Source organism: Ornithorhynchus anatinus, chromosome 3, assembly GCF_004115215.2.
Source record: "Ornithorhynchus anatinus isolate Pmale09 chromosome 3, mOrnAna1.pri.v4, whole genome shotgun sequence".
Classification (NCBI taxonomy): domain Eukaryota; kingdom Metazoa; phylum Chordata; class Mammalia; order Monotremata; family Ornithorhynchidae; genus Ornithorhynchus; species Ornithorhynchus anatinus.
The window spans coordinates 139,551,323-139,569,749 of NC_041730.1; positions in this window are offsets into that span (position 1 = coordinate 139,551,323).

An 18,427-nucleotide genomic window follows, 5' to 3' on the forward strand; every position below is an offset into this window, starting at 1 on the left:
AGGTCACCCAGCAGAGAGTGACAGAGCCAGGATTAGAACCCAGGTCCTTCTGACTCCCAAGTCTGCGCTCTATCCAATAGGCCACGTCCCTTAAACCTTGAAGAATACTCTTCTTCCCTCCGGGACTGCCTTCTCAACCACCCGTTTTCTGATGGCTCCTTTCCCACTGCTTTCAACCGCCCCCATCTCCGGTATCCTAAAAAGAACTCAATCAATCAATCGATCAATCAATAGTTTTCACTGAGCATTCACTGTGTACAGAGTCAGTCATCTGTGCACTTATTGTGTGCAGAGCACTGGACTGGACTGAAGTGAAGCAGCATGGCTTAGTGGAAAGAGCCTGGGCTTGGGAGCCAGAGGTCCTGAGTTCTGATCCCGGCTCCGCCACTCGTCAGCTGTGTGACTTTGGGCAAGTCACTTCACTTCTCTGGGCCTCGGTTACCTCATCTGTAAAATGGGGATGAAGACTGTGAGCCCCATGTGGGACAACCTGATTACCCTGTATTTACCCTAGCGCGAAGCAGTGTTTGGCACATAGTAAGTACTTAACAAATAACATTATTATTATTCCTAAGCACTTGGGAGAGCACAATATAACAACATTGAGAACCAGCGAGGACTAATGGATAGAGCCCGGGCCTGGGAATCAGAAAGACCTGGGTTCTAATCCCAGCTCCACCACTTGTCTGCTGTATGACCTTTGGCAAATTACTTCATTTCTCTGTGCCTCAGTTCCCTCATCTGTAAAAAGGGGATTAAGACGATGAGCCCTATGTGGGACAGGATGTGTGTCCAACATGATGATCTTGTATCTACCCTAGCGCTTAGTACAGAACCTGGTACATAGTAAGCACTCAATAATAATGTTGGTATTTTGTTAAGCGCTTACTACGTGCAGAGCACTGTTCTAAGCGCTGGGGTAAACACAGGGGAATCAGGTTGTCCCACGTGGGGCTCACAGTCTTAATCCCCATTTTACAGATGAGGGAACTGAGGCACAGAGAAGTGAAGTGACTCGCCCACAGTCACACAGCCGACAGGTGGCAGAGCTGGGATTCGAACCCATGACCTCTGACTCCCAAGTCCGTGCTCTTTCCACTGCGCCACGCTGCTTCTCACAAATACCACAATTAGGGCTCAGTGGAAAGAGCACGGGCTTGGGAGTCAGAGGTCATGAGTTCGAATCCCAGCTCTGCCACCTGTCAGCTGTGTGACTGTGGGCAAGTCACTTCACTTCTCTGGGCCTCGGTTACCTCATCTGTAAAATGGGGATTGACTGTGAGCCTCACGTGGGACAACCTGATGACCCTGTATCTACCCCAGCGCTTAGAACAGTGCTCGGCACATAGTAAGCGCTGAACAAATACCAACACTATCATTATTATTAAAGCAGCAGTTTGGGAGGTAGCAGATCCGGCCTCGGGGGAGGAGGTTGTCGAGGGCTCGGCGGTGAGAAAGGAGAGATCGAGGTACAGTGAGTGGTTTGGTCATAGAGGAATGAAGCACGTGGGCTGGGTGGATCAGCAACATAGGGTAGGACAGGGCGAGCGGAATGAGGGCCTTAAAGCCCACGGTAAGGAGCTTATATTTGATGCGGAAGTGGATGAGCAACAGCTGGAGGTTTCTGAGGAGTGGGGAGACGCGAATATTTTTTTCAGAACAATTTACCCCTTCGATCGTTTTTATAGAGCCCTTATTGTGTACAGAGCTCTATATTAAGCGCTTAGAAGAGTACGATACGACCATAAACTGACACACTCTCTGCCCACGACCAGCTTACAGCCCAGGTGCGGGGAGGCAGACGTTAATATTAACAAGTAAACGACGGATATGGTCATATGTGCTGTGGGGCTGGGAGACGGGATGAGTAAAGGGAGCAAGTCGGGGCAACGCAGAAGAGAGAGGGAGAAGAGGAAAAGAGGGGCTTAGTCGGGGAAGGCCTCTTGGAGGAGATGAGCCTTCAGAAAGGCTTTGAAGGAGGGGAAGAATCATCGTTTGTCGGATTAGAGGAGGGAGGGTGTTCCAGGGCAGAGTCAGAACGTGGGTTAGGGGTCAGCGGCGAGGTAGGAAAGATCGAGGCACAGAGAGAAGGTTGGCATTAGAGGAGCGAAGTGTGCGGGTTGGGTTAGAGGAGAGCAGCGAGGTGAGGAAGAACGGTCCAGGTAGTATAGTAGACTGTTTTAAAGCCAATGGTGAGGAGATTTTGTTTGATGCGGAAGCGAAAGGGCGACCACTGGACTCTTTTGAGGAGTGGAGAAATGTAGCCTGAACGTTTCTGTAGAAAAATGACCCGGGCAGCAGAGTGAAGTGTGGACTGGAGTGGGCTGAGGCAGGAGGCCGGAAGGTCAGCGAGGAGGCCGAAGCAGTCATCCAGGCGGGAGAGGGTGAATGACTGTATTAACACGGTAGCGGTTTGGATGGAGAGAAAAGGGCGACGTTAGCCATGTCGTGAAGGTCGAACCGACAGGATTTTCTGCTGTCCTCAACGCTGTGGACCACCCCCTTCCCCCGAAACATCATCCAACCTCGACTTCACTGACCTTGTCCTCTCCTGGTTCTCCTCTGCCTCTGGCTGCTCCTTCTCGGCCTCTTTCGTGGGCTCCTCCTCTGCCTCCCACCCCCTAAAAGTGAGACTAGGAATCTTTCATCTTGGCAAAAGGAATGTGCAGCAACCAGAAAAACTATACCAATAAAGCCAACCCACAGCTTCTTCTCCCTTTTAACAATGATGTCAGTTTGCCTCTTAAAACAATAATGATGATGGTATTTACCCAGTACCGACTATATGCCAAGCACTGTCCTGAGCACTGGGGTAGATATAAAATAATCAGATTAGTCACAGTCCCTCTCCCACCTAGAGCTCACGACCTAAGGGGAGAACAGTCATCACCATCGAGCAATCAACAATATCTATTGAACCCTTCAGTGTGCAGGGCACTTGATAAGCACTTAAGAGAGTACAGTACAACAGAGTTGGTAGACATAATAATAATGAATAATAATTATGGTATTTAAGTGCTTTCATTCCACTAAGTGCTGGAGGGGAAACAAGCAAATTGGATTGGAGGCAGTCCCTGTCCCCTGAGGGGTTCACAGGCCCTCAGCTACAGATGAGGTAACTGAGGGCCAGAGAAGCGAAGTGATTTGCCCAAGGTCACACAGTAGACAAGTGGCAGAGTTGGGATGAGAACCCAGGTCCTTCTGATTCCCGGCCCCGGGCTCCATTAAAATGAATTCCAGAAAGTGGAAGCAGCGGAGCATAAGGCTACGGATATAAGTGCCGTGGATGGGGTGACTATCATAGTTGCCATTTTACAGATGAGGAAACCGAGGGACAGAGAAGCGAAGCGATTTGCCCGATAGTACATAGCAGAAAAGTGGCGGAGCCACGATTAGAACACAGTCCCTTCCATCGCTCCGGGCCACGCCGCCTCTTTCCGAAGAAGCGCTGGGGATTCCTGGGCCAGAAGTCAGTAATAACTACGGTATTTATTAAGCCCTTACTATGTGCCAGGCGCTGTACTAAGCGCTGGGGTGGATACAAGTCAATCGGGTTGGACACAGTCCCTGTCCCACATGGGGCTAACAGTCTCAATTCCCATTTTCCAGAGGAGGGAACTGAGGCCCAGAGTCGTGAAATGACTTGTCCAAGGTCACACAGCAGACAAGTGGAGGAGCCGGGATTAGAACCCATGATCTCCCAACTCCCAGGCCCGGGGTCTATCCACTATACCATGCTGCTTCTGTAATAGCGCTAAGCACTATCCTGTGCACTATGTTATTCATTCATTCAATAGTATTTATTGAGCGCTTACTATGTGCAGAGCACTGGACTAAGCGCTTGGAATGGACAAATCGGTAATAGATAGAGACAGTCCCTGCCCTTTGACGGGCGCAAAGTCTAGATCCCACCTGGGGCTCAGAGTCTAAGTAGGAGGGAGATTAGACCGTAAACCCGTCAGAGGGCAGGGACTGTATCTGTTGCCGAATTGTCTATTCCAAGCGCTTAGTACAGTGCTCTGCACATTCATTTATTCATTCAATAGTATTTATTGAGCGCTTACTATGTGCAGAGCACTGTACTGAGCGCTTGGAATGGACAAATCGGCAACAGATAGAGACAGTCCCTGCCCTTTGACGGGCTTACGGTCTAGTCGGGGGAGACGGACAGACAGGAACGATGGAAATAAATAGAGTCGAGGGGAAGAACATCTCATAAAAACCATGGCAAATAAATAGAATCAGGGTGATGTACATCTCATTAAACGAAATGAATAGGGTCATGAAGATCTATACAGTCGAGCGGACGAGTACGGTGCCGAGGGGGTGGGACGGGAGAGGGGGAGAAGGAGAGGGAAAGGGGGGAGAAGAGGGTTCAGCTGCAGAGAGGTGAAAGGGGTGGGTAGAGGGAGCAGAGGGAAAAAGGGGGAGCTCAGCCTGGGAGGGCCTCTCGGAGGAGGTGAGCTTTAAGTAGGGTTTGGAAGAGGGGAAGAGAATCAGTGTGGCGGAGGTGAGGAGGGAGGGCGTTCCGGGACAGCGGGAGGACGCGGCCCGGGGGTCGACGGCGGGATGGGCGAGACCGAGGGACGGTGAGGAGGTGGGCGGTGGAGGAGCAGCTTAGTAAAAGCTCAATAAATACTATTGAACGAATGAATGAGAAAGGGTAAGGAATCTCCATCTTGCAGATGAGGAAACTGAGACGCAGAGGAGTGAAGTGACTTGCCCAAAGTCACACAGTGGGTACAGGCAACCCAGCCCCTCCGACTCCAAGGTCAGCGCTCTTTCTGATAGGCCACACTGCCTCTCCGTCCATGAACGGATTGTCCCTATCTGTTGCCGAATTGTACATTCCAAGCGCTTAGTACAGTGCTCTGCACAAAGTAAGCGCTCAATAAATACTATTGAATGAATGAATGAATGAATGAATGAATGAACAGAGCTTGGCTCGTGGGCTTGCGATAGAGAAGCAGCGTGGCCTGGGAGTCAGAAGGGTTCTAATCCCAGCTCTGCCACTTGTCTCCTGTGTGACCTTGGGCAAGTCACTTCACTTCTCTGGGCCTCAGTTCCCTCATAATAATAATAATAATAACGTTGGTATTTGTTAAGCGCTTACTACGTGCCAAGCAGTGTTGTCAGCGCTGGGATAGATACAAGGTGATTAGATTGTCCCACGTGGGCTCACAGTCTTCACCCCCATTTTACAAATGAGGTCACTGAGGCACAGAGCAGTTAAATGACTTGCCCAAGGTCACACAGCTAGCTGACAAGCGGCAGAGTCGGGATTAGAACCCATGACCTCTGACTCCCTCGTGTGCAAAATGGGGAACAAGACTATGAGCTCCATGCGGGACAGGGACCGCGTCCAATCCAATTTGCTTGTATCCACCCCAGCGCTTAGTACAGTGCCTGGTTCATAGTAAGCGCCTAACAAATACCATAAAGAAAAAGGGCGGCTCCCAGAGGATGGTTGCCATTTCACCTCCAAGCCAGACGAAGGAGGAGGCTGACTTCATCTTCTGCCTCTGGAAAGCTGGAGGTGAAAGGCACGGAAAGTCTCTCCCTCCTATGGCGACGCCCTCCGAACGACGGATAGTATTTAGAGAAGCGACGTGGCTCAGTGGAAAGAGCCCGGGCTTGGGAGTCAGAGGTCATGGGTTCTAATCCCGGCTCTGCCACTTGTCAGCTGGGTGACCGTGGGCAAGTCACTTCACTTCTCTGTGCCTCAGTTCCCTCATCTGGAAAATGGGGATCAACCGTGAGTCTCACATGGGACAACGACATGGGACAACCTGATTTCCCTGTATCTCCCCCAGCGCTTAGAACAGTGCTCTGCACAGAGTAAGCGCTTAACAAATACCAACCTTATTACTCACTGAGCGCTCTAGGTGTGCGGAGCACCGGACCGAGCCGAAGTCCGGCCCGCTGACGGGCTCGAGGGGCTCCCGCCATCGTCGGCCTCCGGTGCCAGGACGCCACGTGCAGAGGAGCGGTTAGCGCGCGGCCCAGCGCCAAAGCAGCAGATCTGAGAGACTGGCACGAGTCAGCGGCGGGCACCCCCTCCTTCCCCTCCCTTCCAGCCCAGGCCTTAAGCCCTTGGCAGGAGGCTGGGCTCCAAACGGAGCGGGTCTGTATGCATCATTTGGGCCCGAGTGCGATGCACTTGAAATAATTACTTTAATCAGCTAAAGTTAATTACTTCAAATCATAAATGAACGGGGCCGCGTTTGCCAGAGGCCGACGTGGGCGGCGAAGCCGTCGTGGGCTAAAAACCGCAGGTGAACAGGAGTGGGTCCCTGAGGGGCAGCACCTCCCGGGAGCCCGCATCCCGACCGGCCAGGGGCCCCTGGACACCTCTGCTCCCCGGAGAAGCTCTTTGTGTGCGGAGGGAGGCCGGAGCCCGTCGTCACCTAGAAGCAGGGCCCGAACGAGCAGATTGCCACGAGGCAGGTGCTGTGGGTGGAGTTGGCCCCAGATGATAATAAGATGCTCGAATGGCATCTGCCTTTATTTTATAGCACAATTGGAGAGCAGGTTTAAACCCAGCTGATGTGGTTTATGCGTCGGTAGTTAGCCGGCGGGAGGTTTTAAGGCGGGGGTGGGATTCCCGCTCGCACGCGGCCGTGCCTTCCCCGGCCGCCGGCCGGCGCGGAAGGATAGCCGGGTTTCCGGAAAATAATGATAATAAGAAGAATGACGGTATCTGTTAAGTGCTTACTGTGTGCCAAGCGCTGTTCTAAGCACTGGAATAGGTATAAGGTCATCAGGTTGTCCCATTTGGGGCCCATAGTCTTAATCCCCGTTTTACAGATGAGGTAACTGAGGCACAGAGAAGTGAACCGACTTGCCCCAAGTCACACAGCTGACAGGTGCCGGCACCGGGATGAGAACCCACGACCTCCGACTCCCAAGCCCGTGCTCTTGCCGCTAAACCACGCCGTTTCTCGGAGAATGCCGAGCCGCCTGGGAAAACCTCTCTGGGAAACCCTCTCCCGATCGCTCAGTCACTCGATGGTATTTATTGAGCGCTTCCTGTGTGCCGAGGACTGTATTAAGCACTAGAGAGGGTACAGTGCAACGGAAGCAGCGTGGCTCAGTGGAAAGAGCAGGGGCTTTGGAGTCCGAGGTCATGGGTTCGAATCCCGGCTCGGCCACTTGTCAGCTGCGTGCCTTTGGGCAAGTCACTTAACTTCTCGGTGCCTCAGTTACCTCATCTGTAAAATGGGGATTAAGACTGTGACCCCCCCCCCCCACGTGGGACAACCTGATTCCCCTGTGTCTACCCCAGCGCTTAGAACAGTGCTTGGCACATAGTAAGCGCTTAACAAATACCAACATTATTATTATTATTATTATTAATCAGCAGACACGTTCCCTGCCCGTAACGACCTTACGGTCTAAAGGGGCAGACGGATGTTAACGTGAAGAAATGATTTGTAGCATATAATTTAAAGACCCGTACATAAGTGCCATCGGGTTGGGGGTGGGGAGGATATCAAATGTCCAAAGATCTAAGGGCAGAGATGACGCAGAAGGGAGAGCGACCGGGGGGAAAGGGCTTAATCGGGGAAGGTTCTCGGAGGAGATGTGAGTTTAATAACGTTCTCCCCTTCCCCAGCGTCCAGCATGCAGGCCGGTCCGGAATTGGGCCCCAGAGGGGCCGGGGAAGACCAGGGTCTCATCGGAACGGCCCTGGCACAGAGCGAGAGAGCACCGTCCGTGACATCATCTGTTGCCGATTTGTACCTTCCAAGTACAGTGCTCTGCACATAGTAAAGCGCTCAATAAATACGACTGAATCAAGAAGAGCAGTTCCGAAGTCCGTGACATCCAGAAGAGCAATTCCGGAGAGTCACGATTAGGGCTCCAGGCAAACACGTGCTGTATGCCGGGTGCTGAGCTTGGGACAAGGCCGTGGGACGGCGTACAGCCCCTCACCCACGTGAGGCTCACACGCCAGCTTAGGTTGGGCCTCAGAGTCAGGAGACCTGGGTTCTAATCCCACCTCCTCCGCTTGCCCGTTGTGTGATCTGAGGAAAGCCGCTTAACTTCTCTTGGCCTCAGTTTTTTAATCTGTAAAATGGAGATTAAGACTGGGCGTCCCATGTGGGACAGGACTCTATTCAGTCTAGTTAGCTTGTATTTACCCCAGCGTTTAGCACAGTGCCTGGCACACAGTAAGCACTTAACAAGTACCATCACTATCATTAGTAGTAGTATTATTAAGCGCTTAACAAATGCCATTAGAATGGGGATTCAATACCGTTCTCTCCCTCCTACTTTGACTGTGATCCCCATACATTCCAAGCACTTGGTACAGTGCTCTGCACATAGTAAGCGCTCAATAAATACTATTGAATGAATGAATGTGGGACAGGGATTATGTCCAGCTTCTTTATCTTTTATCACTGCCCTTAGTAATAATAATAATAATAATCCTATTTGTTAAATGCTTACTCTGTGCCAAGCACTATTCTAAGCGCTGGGGTAGATACAAGGTCATCAGGTTGTCCCACGTGGGGCTCACAGTCTTCATCCCATTTTCCAGATGAGGGAATGGAGGCACAGAGAAGTGACTTGCCCAGGGTCACACAGCAAACAAGTGGCGGAGTAGGGATTAAAACTCTGACTCCCAAACCCAGGTTCTTTTCACTAAGCCAAGCTGCTTCTCATAGAGAAAGTACTTAATTTGTTCCCCAATTATTATTATTAGCAGTAGCCGTAGTAAGGTTGATGGCGATCATCTGCCAAAAAGTATTCTTCTATTACCAGTATTCCCCTAATTCTATTCTCTGTTAATGGTATTCCTCTATTAATGATATTCATTTATTAATAGCATTCCTCCATTAATGAGATTCCTCTAATACCTCTGTCCGCTATGATCTTATTATTAAGCACATGCTCTGGGTCAAGGGATTATCCTAAGCACTGGAGTGAATACAAGATCATCAAATCGGACACAGTCCCTGGTCCACGCTGAGTTCCCAAATAAGTCACTTGCCCAAGGCCACACGGCAGGCCAGGATTAGAACCCAGGTCTCCTGGCTCCCAGGGCTCTTTCCATTATGCCATTCTCTCTCTCTGATAGCTGTGTAAACAAGCCAAAGAGAAGCAGCGTGGCTCAGTGGTAAGAGCCCGGGCTTTGGAGTCAGAGGTCACGGGTTTGAATCCCGGCTGGGCCACTTGTCAGCTGTGTGACTGTGGGCAAGTCACTTAACTTCTTGGTGCCTCAGTTACCTCATCTGTAAAATGGGGATTTGTGAGCCCCACGTGGGACAACCCGATTCCCCCGTGTCTACCCCAGCTCTTAGAACAGTGCTCGGCACATAGTAGGCGCTTAACAAATACCAACATTATCATTATTATTATTAAGCCAAAGATTCCCATCATGTTTCAGGCTCCTACAGGTATGGAGGTAACCCAAAGCCCTAAGTGAATATGTGAATCTTCGAGCCTTCCAAACACAGATAAATAAAATTCTTCAATTTCCAAACACAGATAAATAAAATTCCCCTGAAAAAAAGGGAGCATTGAACACTTTGAAATTGCACCATGAGCTTCAGGCTTTTGGTTTCCACCACCTCCAATGGTATTCATTGAGCACCTACCTCTGTACTAAGCTTTTCTAGCAACACGCTCCATCCAGGATTTGGATTTCTATCACTGCCAACAGTATTTACTGAGCAACTCACTCTGTACTGGGCGCTTCTGGCAACGCGCTCTGTCCACATCGCAAGGTGGAAGTCCTGGAGGGAAATCCATTGTCACTTCTCTTAGCAAATGGATTAATCCACTTGCCCTGGTGGGGTCACTCAACAGTATTTATTCAGCGCTTACTATGTGCAGAGCACAGTACTAAGCGCTTGGAATATACAAATCGGCAACAGATAGAGACAGTCCCTGCCCATTGACGGGTTCACAGTCTAAACTGTGGGTTGCTTCCAATAATCTGGGGGAATTTATTTACAGACTGTGAACTTCCACTTTTGAAAATACAAAAATGCCCGGATTATTTTTCTAAGAATTTTTCAGCCCATGTTCCCCCACTTTTCAAACACCTCCATTCATTCTTTCATTCAATTGTATTTATTAAGCGCTTACTGTGTGCAGAGCACTGTACTAAGCGCTTGGAAAGTACAATTCAGCAACAGAGACAATCTCTGCCTACAGCAGACTCACAGTCTAGAAGCGGGAGACAGACATCAAAACAAGTAAAAAGGCATCAATGGCCTCAATTTAAATATTTAGAATTAGAGATATATATGCCTCATTAATAAAATAAATAGAATTAATAATGCTGGCATTTGTTAAGCGCTTACTACGTGCAGAGCAGTGTTCTAAGCGCTGAGGGAGATACACGGTAATCAAGTTGTCCCACGTGAGGCTCACAGTTAATCCCCATTTTACAGATGAGGGAATTTAGGCCCAGAGAAGTGACGTGACTCGCCCACAGTCACACAGCTGACGAGTGGCGGAGCCGGGATTCAAACCCATGACCTCTGACTCCCAAGCTCGGGCTCTTTCCACTGAGCCACGCTGCTTCCCTGGTATAAATATGTGCACATATGCACCCAAGTGCTGAGCGGTGGGGAGGGGGGCAGAAGGAGGGAGACGGGGTGATGGGGAAAGAAGGGAAGACAGAGGAAAAGGGGGGCTTAGTCCGGGAAGGCCTGCTGAGGAGGTGAGATTTCCCATCCGCCACCGCAACAAATGTAAAACTCCTCACCAGTGGCTTTAAAATATTCAACCCCCTTGCTCCCTCCTACCTTTTCTCGCTGAATTCCTACTCCAACCCAGCTTATACCTTTCCCTCCTCTAACGCCAACCCATTCACCGAACCTATATCTCGTCTTTCTCGCCACCCACCCCTTTCCAACGTCCCTTCTCTGGCCAGGGACGCTCTTCCTCTTCATAGTCGACAGACCACCGGTCTCCCCACCTTTAAAGCCCTCTTAAAAGCACATCTCCTCCGTGAGGCCTTCCCTGATTAAATCCTCACTGGCCCTCCCTCCTGCGTTGGATCCGTGCCCTTTAAGCACTCACTATTCACCCCGCCTTCAGCCCAGCGGCACATACGTCCATATCCGAAATTTAATGTCCATTTCCCTTCTTGACTGTAAGCTCTTTGCGGGCAGGGATCATTTCTACCCTCTCTTCCATACTGGCCTCTCCCGGGAGCTCAGTAGAGTTCTCTGTACACTTCAGTAAATACCACCGATCAATTGACAACAAAACCAGCCCCTGCGTGGACATTAATATGAGCCCCTCTAAGCCAGAAGTTGTCATTTGGAGTAGGACTTTATAATTCCGGGTAGAATGGAGCCACGTATGTGTGACTTTCTATCGGAATGCAATTCATGAGACGTCTACAGATGGAGTTTGTAGGCAGTCCTTTAGAATGTAAGCTCACCGAGGGCAGGGAATAATAATGTTGGTATTTGTTGAGCGCTTACTATGTGCAGAGCACCGTTCTAAGCGCTGGGGTAGTTACAGGGTCTTCAGGTTGTCCCACGTGAGGCTCACAGTTAATCCCCATTTTAATAATAATAATAATAATGTTGGTATTTAGGGAAGTAGCGTGGCTCAGTGGAAAGAGCCCGGGCTTTGGAGTCAGAGGTCCTGAGTTCGACTCCCGGCTCTGCCACTTGTCAACTGTGTGACTGCGGGCAAGTCACAACTTCTCCGTGCCTCAGTTCCCTCATCTGTAAAATGGGGACTAAGACTGTGAGCCCCACGTGGGACAACCTGATTCCCCTGTGTCTACCCCAGCGCTTAGAGCAGTGCTCTGCACCTAGTAAGCGCTTAACAAATACCAACATTAACATTAAGCGCTTACTAGGTGAAGAGCACTGTTCTAAGCGCTGGGGTAGATAGAGGGTCATCAGGTTGTCCCACATGAGGTTCACAGTTAATCCCCATTTTACAGATGAGGGAACTGAGGCACAGAGAAGTGAAGTGACTTGCCCACAGTCACACAGCTGCCAAGTGGCAGAGCCGGAATTCGAACCCATGACCTCTTTCCACTGAGCCACGCTGCTTCTCAGAATGTTAGTATTTGGTATTTAAGCGCTTACTCTGTGCAGAGCACTGTTCTAAGCGCTGGGGTAGACACAGGGGAATCAGGATGTCCCATGTGGGGCTCACAGTCTTCATCCTCATTTTACAGATGAGGTGACTGAGGCACAGAGAAGTTAAGTGACTTGCCCACAGTCACCCAGCTGACAAGTGGCAGAGCGGGGATTCGAACCCGTGACTTCTGACTCGAAAGCCCGTGCTCTTTCCACTGAGCCACGCTGCCTCTCGTGCATCTGTTAAACTCTCCCAAAGGCTTAGTAAAGTGCCCTGCGCACAATCAGTGCTCAGTAAATACAGCTGACTGATTGACCGAGTTTGATATTTTGAGATGAGATCTCTTAAATACTCTTCATCGGGCAGTCACTCACTCGTGTTTACTGAGCCTTACTGTGTGCAGAACACTGTACTAAACACTCGGGAGAGTACAATACAACAGTAATAGACACATTCTCCGCCCACAATGAGCCTGCAGTCTAGAGGGGGAGACAGACATTAATATAGATAAATAAATGACCGGTATGGACGTAAGCGGTGTGGGCCCGGGCGGGAGAATGAAGGGATTAAGTCAGGGCGACGCAGAAAGGAGAGGAAAGGAGGACTTCATAGGCCAGGTTTATGAAGATGAGAGAGACTTTTCTCGGGTCATCAAGAGCCAGCATTTTGGATTTCTCTTGGTCAGTTCCCCAGACCAAGCGGAACGATCGTTCCCAGGAAATGATGCGAAGCGCATTTATGGGTTTCCCAAGATCCCCTAAATTGACCAAACCGCTACGACTATAGGAAAAACCGGCGATTGAAAACCACATCTGGTCGATTTCCCCTAGCAAACGGCAAACGCATATCCATGCCGACCCAGTCTGTTCATCCAGCCCGGCTCCGGGAACCAGGACGCCTGGGTTCTGATCCTGGCTCCGCCTGCTGGGGCCGTGCCATGAGGGGTCAAAGTTTCTAACCAAGGGACATCCCGGGGGTGTTCTGCCAGATGGGCGGGCCTGAAGAGAATACTGAAAAGCCATGGTTGAGTGCGGGCGGGGAAGACTACGGTGATTAATAGTAGTGATAATGATAATGTGGGTATGTGCCAAGCGCTGTTCTAAGTGCTGCGGTAGATACAGGGTAAGCAGGTTGCCCCACGTGAGGCTCACAGTCTTAATCCCCATTTTACAGATGAGGGAACTGAGAAACAGAGAAGATAAGTGACTTGACCGAAGTCACGCAGCTGACAGGTAGCAGAGCCGGAATTAGAACTCGTGACCTCACTCTCCTAAGCCCATGCTCTTTCTACTGAGCCATGCGGATTCTGGCCACCAGCGGGTTCTGCCCATCCATCACCTTTGCGAGCCCCCCTGCCCACCTCCTGTATGGTGGCACTTTGTGGCCCAGTGAGAACATCCCAAGCCAAGGACAAGAAAGTGCACCAAGGATAATAATAATAATAATGTTAGTATTTAAGCGCTTACTATGTGCAGAGCACTGTTCTAAGCGCTAGGGTAGATACAGGATGATACACGTGAGGCTCACAGTCTTCATCCCCATTTGACAGATGAGGTAACTGAGGCACAGAGAAGTGAAGGGACTCGCCCACAGTCACACAGCTGACAAGTGGCAGAGCTGGGATTTGAACCCATGACCTCTGACTCCCAAGCCTGGGCTCTTTCCACTGAGCCACGCTGCCACTAGCACTAATATCAACTCCTCCGTGCAGGGTCTCCACCCTGAATTGAAGCAGCATGATCTAGTGGACAGAGTCTGGGCCTGAAAGTCAGAAGGGCATGGGTTCCAATCCCCCCTCCACCACTTGGCTGCTGGGTGACCTTGGGCAAGTTGCTTCGCTGCACTGGGTCTCAGTTACCTCATCTGGAAAATGGGGATCAGGACTGTGAGTCCCATATGGGAGGGGGACCGTGTCCAACCCGATTTGCTTATATTCATTCATTCAATCATAGTTATCGGGTGCAAAGCGCTGTACTAAGTGCTTGGGAGAGGATAATGCAAGAAGAAACAGACACATTCCCTGCCCACAAGGGGTTTGTAGCCATCCCAGTGCTTAGTACAGTGTCTGGCACATAGTAAGCACTTAAATACCATAAGTACTATTATTATTATTATTATTATTACTTAATGTGTCAGGGCCGAGGCTCATACACTGTCAAAACATCATCATCATCCAAATCAGATATGGACAAATACCGAAGGTTTTGAAGTGATGTCTTTTCCAACTGTCCACATGTAAAAACTACACTTTCCAAATGTCATCTATCACATCCTATTCAGCAGAAGGGCACCTGGAAGTCAGCAGGTCATGGGTTCTAATCCCTGCTCTGCCATGTGTCTTCTGGGTGACTTTGGGCAAGTCACTTCACTTCTCCGTGCCTCAGTTCCCTCATCTGTAAAATGGGGATTAAGACTGTGAGCCCCACATGGGACAACTTGATGTCCTGGTAACAATAATAATAATAATGTTGGTATTTGTTAAGCGCTTACTATGTGCCGAGCACTGTTCTAAGCGCTGAGATAGATACAGGGTAATCAGGTTTTCCCACGTGAGGCTCACAGTCCTAATCCCCATTTTACAGATGAGGGAACTGAGGCACCGAGAAGTGAAGTGACTTGCCCACGGTCACCCAGCAGACAAGCGGCAGATCTGGGATTCGAACCCATGACCTCTGACTCCCAAGCCCGAGCTCTTTCCACTGAGCCACGCTGCTTCTCTGATTCTCTTCTCCAGTAACTACCCTGGCATTTAGAACAGTGTTTGACACAGTAAGTGCTTAACAAATACCATAATTATTATTGTGCTGGGCTCAATGGAAAGAGCACGGGCTTTGGAGTCAAGAGGTCATGGGTTCGAGTCCCAGCTCTGCCATTTGTCAGCTGTGTGACTGTGGGCAAGTCACTTCACTTCTCTGCGCCTCAGTTACCTCATCTGGGAAGCAGCCTGGCTCAGTGGAAAGAGCCTGGGCTTGGGAGTCACAGGTCATGAGTTCGAATGCCAGCTCTGCCACTTGTCAGCTGTGTGACTGCGGGCAAGTCACTTCACTTCTCTGGGCCTCAGTTCCCTCCTCTGTAAAATGGGGATTAACTGTGAGCCTCTCGTGGGACGACCTGATTCCCCTGTATCTACCCCAGCGCTTAGAACAGTGCTCGGCACACAGTAAGCGCTTAACAAATACCAACATTATTAAAACGGGGATTAAGACTGGGAGCCCCACGTGGGACAACCTGATTCCCCTGTGTCTACCCCAGAGCTTAGAACAGTGCTCTGCACATAGTAAGCGCTTAACAAATACCAACATTATTATTAGTAGTAGAAGTAGTAGTAGTAGTAGTAATATCTATAGTAGCCACAGGGGTGATGTCTTCTTCACCGCACAACATAATTTCCAAAACCTATGTTCAGCTCCTGACAGGAAACACTAACAAGCTTTTCTTTCTATTTTATCTACCCATTACCAAGTTTAAGCCAAAATAAATATTGACTATTATCAAAGTTCCAAGAGCTATTATCAGAGGACTCTTACACTGGGCAAATTTCAGACGCAAATGCCCTTCAACAAATAATTATAGTATTTCTGTAACTGTTTCTGAGAGGAGAAAACCTTGGCAACTCCACCAAAGCCCAGCCAAACAAACATTGACCCTAGACCTTAACCGTGTCCAATTATCTGAAATGGTTGCGTGGCTTTTCCCCCGAAAGTGCCCCAGTGCTCTCGGCTGAAAGGAGAGTCAGGGAAGCATCGACTCTGTTGCATACTGAGGTTCAGAACTCACTATCCTTTTTCATTCTTATTGAGCGCTTACTATGTGCAGAGCACTGTACTAAGCGCTTGGAATGGACAAATCGGTACCAGATAGAGACGGTCCCTGCCCTCTGACGGGCTCCCGGTCTAATCGGGGGAGACGGACGGACGAGAACGATGGCGATAAATAGAATCGAGGGGATGAACGTCTCATTAAAACGATAGCAAATAAATGGAATCGAGGCGATGGACATCTCATTAACAAAATAAATAGGGTGATGAAGATATATACAGTCGAGCGGACGAGTACGGTGCCGAGGGGATGGGAAGGGAGAGGGGGAGGAGCGGAGGGAGATGGGGGGAAAAGAGGGTTTAGAACAGGTATTGACTCACCCTGATACAGATGAGGTAGGTCGGCCCAGAGAAGTGAAGTGAGTCCCCCAAGGGCACACAGCAGACAGGTGGCAGAGCCGGGATTATGAGAAGCAGCCTGGCTTGGTGGAAAGAGCCCGGGCTTGGGAGCCAGAGGTCATGGGTTCGAATCCCGGCCCCGCCACTTGTCAGCTGTGTGACTGTGGGCAAGTCACTTCACCTCTCTGGGCCTCAGTTCCCTCATCTGTAAAATGGGGATGAAGACTGTGAGCCTCACGTGGGACGACCTGATGACCCTGTATCTCCCCCAGCGCTTAGAACAGTGGTCGGCACATAGTAAGCGCTTAACAAATACCGACATTATTATTATTATTAGAAGCCAGGCCCTCCCAGGCCCGGGCTCTATCCTTGAAGCCACACTGCTTCTCCAGATTCAGGATCCCGGAGGTAAGATGGCCCCTCCCAAGTCCTCAGACGGGTTCAGAACTCCCAACTCCGTTCTCACGGCCACTGCAGAGGGGCACCCTCCCCAGAAAGCCCCCCGGCATCCCACCAGTCCCCTACCCGCCCCCCAAAATCCAGCCCGTCGGTCACCATCGGGCAATGAATCTTTCATGCTGGCCTCACCCTCTCCCTCCCTTCCGTGTCACTCTCTACCATGCCTGGCACAGAGTAAACACTTAACAAATTCTATAATTATTATTCCTATCATTAGAGCGAGGCTTTTCCACACAGCTCTGGAAGTTATTCATTCAATCGTATTTATTGGGCACGTACTGTGTGCAGAGCACTGTACTAAGCGCTTGGGAGCATACAAAAGACCGATATAACAGACACATTCCCTGCCCACAATGGGCTTACGGTCTCAAGGGGGAGACAGACATTAATAGAAATGAATAAATTACAGACATGGACGTAAGTGTCTGAACAACATGACTAAATGGCTAATGGGAAACCGATCAATATTTTAACGGGTTTCTCAGAAAATGCTTCCAAGCAGAGCTGGAGGGGGGAAATAATAAAAATAACTGTGGCATTTGTTAAGTGCTTACTACATTGCAGGCACTGTACCAAGCGCTGGGGTGGATACAGCAAATCGGATTGGACACGATTCCTGTCCCATATGGGGCTCACAATCATTCATTCATTCAATCGTATTTATTGAGTGCTTACTGCGTGCAGAGCGCTGCAAAAAAGCCCTTGGGGGAGTAAAATATAACAAAGAATGGACACATTCCCTGCCCACAATGAGTTCTCAGTCTAGAGGGGGAGACAGATATTAATATACATGAATAAATAAGTAAATTACAGTTATACATATTAGTGCAATGGGGCTCAATCCCCCTTTTCCAGATGAGGTAACTGAGGCACAGAGAAGTGAAGTGGCTTGCGCATGTTCACCCAGGAGACAAGTGTCAGAGCCTGGATTAGAACTCATGACCTTCTGACTCCCAGGCCTGTGCTCTAATCACTACACCATGCTGCTTCTCATGCCACAGAACACTGTACTAAATGCTTGGGCGAGTACAATATAACACTACACAGTCACATTTCCCACCCATAATGAGCTCACACTCTAGAGGGGGAGGCAGACATTAATATGATTAATATTACATTAAGAATATTATATCAATTCAGGTACGAAAATAAGCGCCTGAAAATAATGACCTAACAGCTAATGGGAAACCAGTCAATGTTTCAACAGATTTCCCTGCCCACAATGAGCTTACAGTCTAGAGGGGGAGATGGATATTAATAGAAATAAATTACAAATGTGGACACAAGTGCCTGAAAATGATGACTGAATGGCTAATAGGAAGCCGATCGATATTTAATAATAATAAGTTTTTTCAAGTGCTTATTATGTTCCAGGCACTGTACTAAGCACGGAAGTGAATAGAAGCAAATCGAGTAGGACGCAGTCCCCGTCCCACGTGGGGCTGACCGTCTCAACCCCCATTTTCCAGACGAGGTAACCGAGGCCCGGTGATGCGACTTGTCCAAGGTCACACAGCAGACAAGTGAAGCAAATCGAGTAGGACGCAGTCCCCGTCCCACGTGGGGCTGACCGTCTCAACCCCCATTTTCCAGACGAGGTAACCGAGGCCCGGTGATGCGACTTGCCCAAGGTCGCACAGCGGACAAGTGGCGGAGCGGGGATCAGAACCCATGACCCTCTGACTCCCAGGCCCGGGCTCTATCCGGTACGCCATGCCGCTTCTCCTTTCGACCGGTTTCTCAGA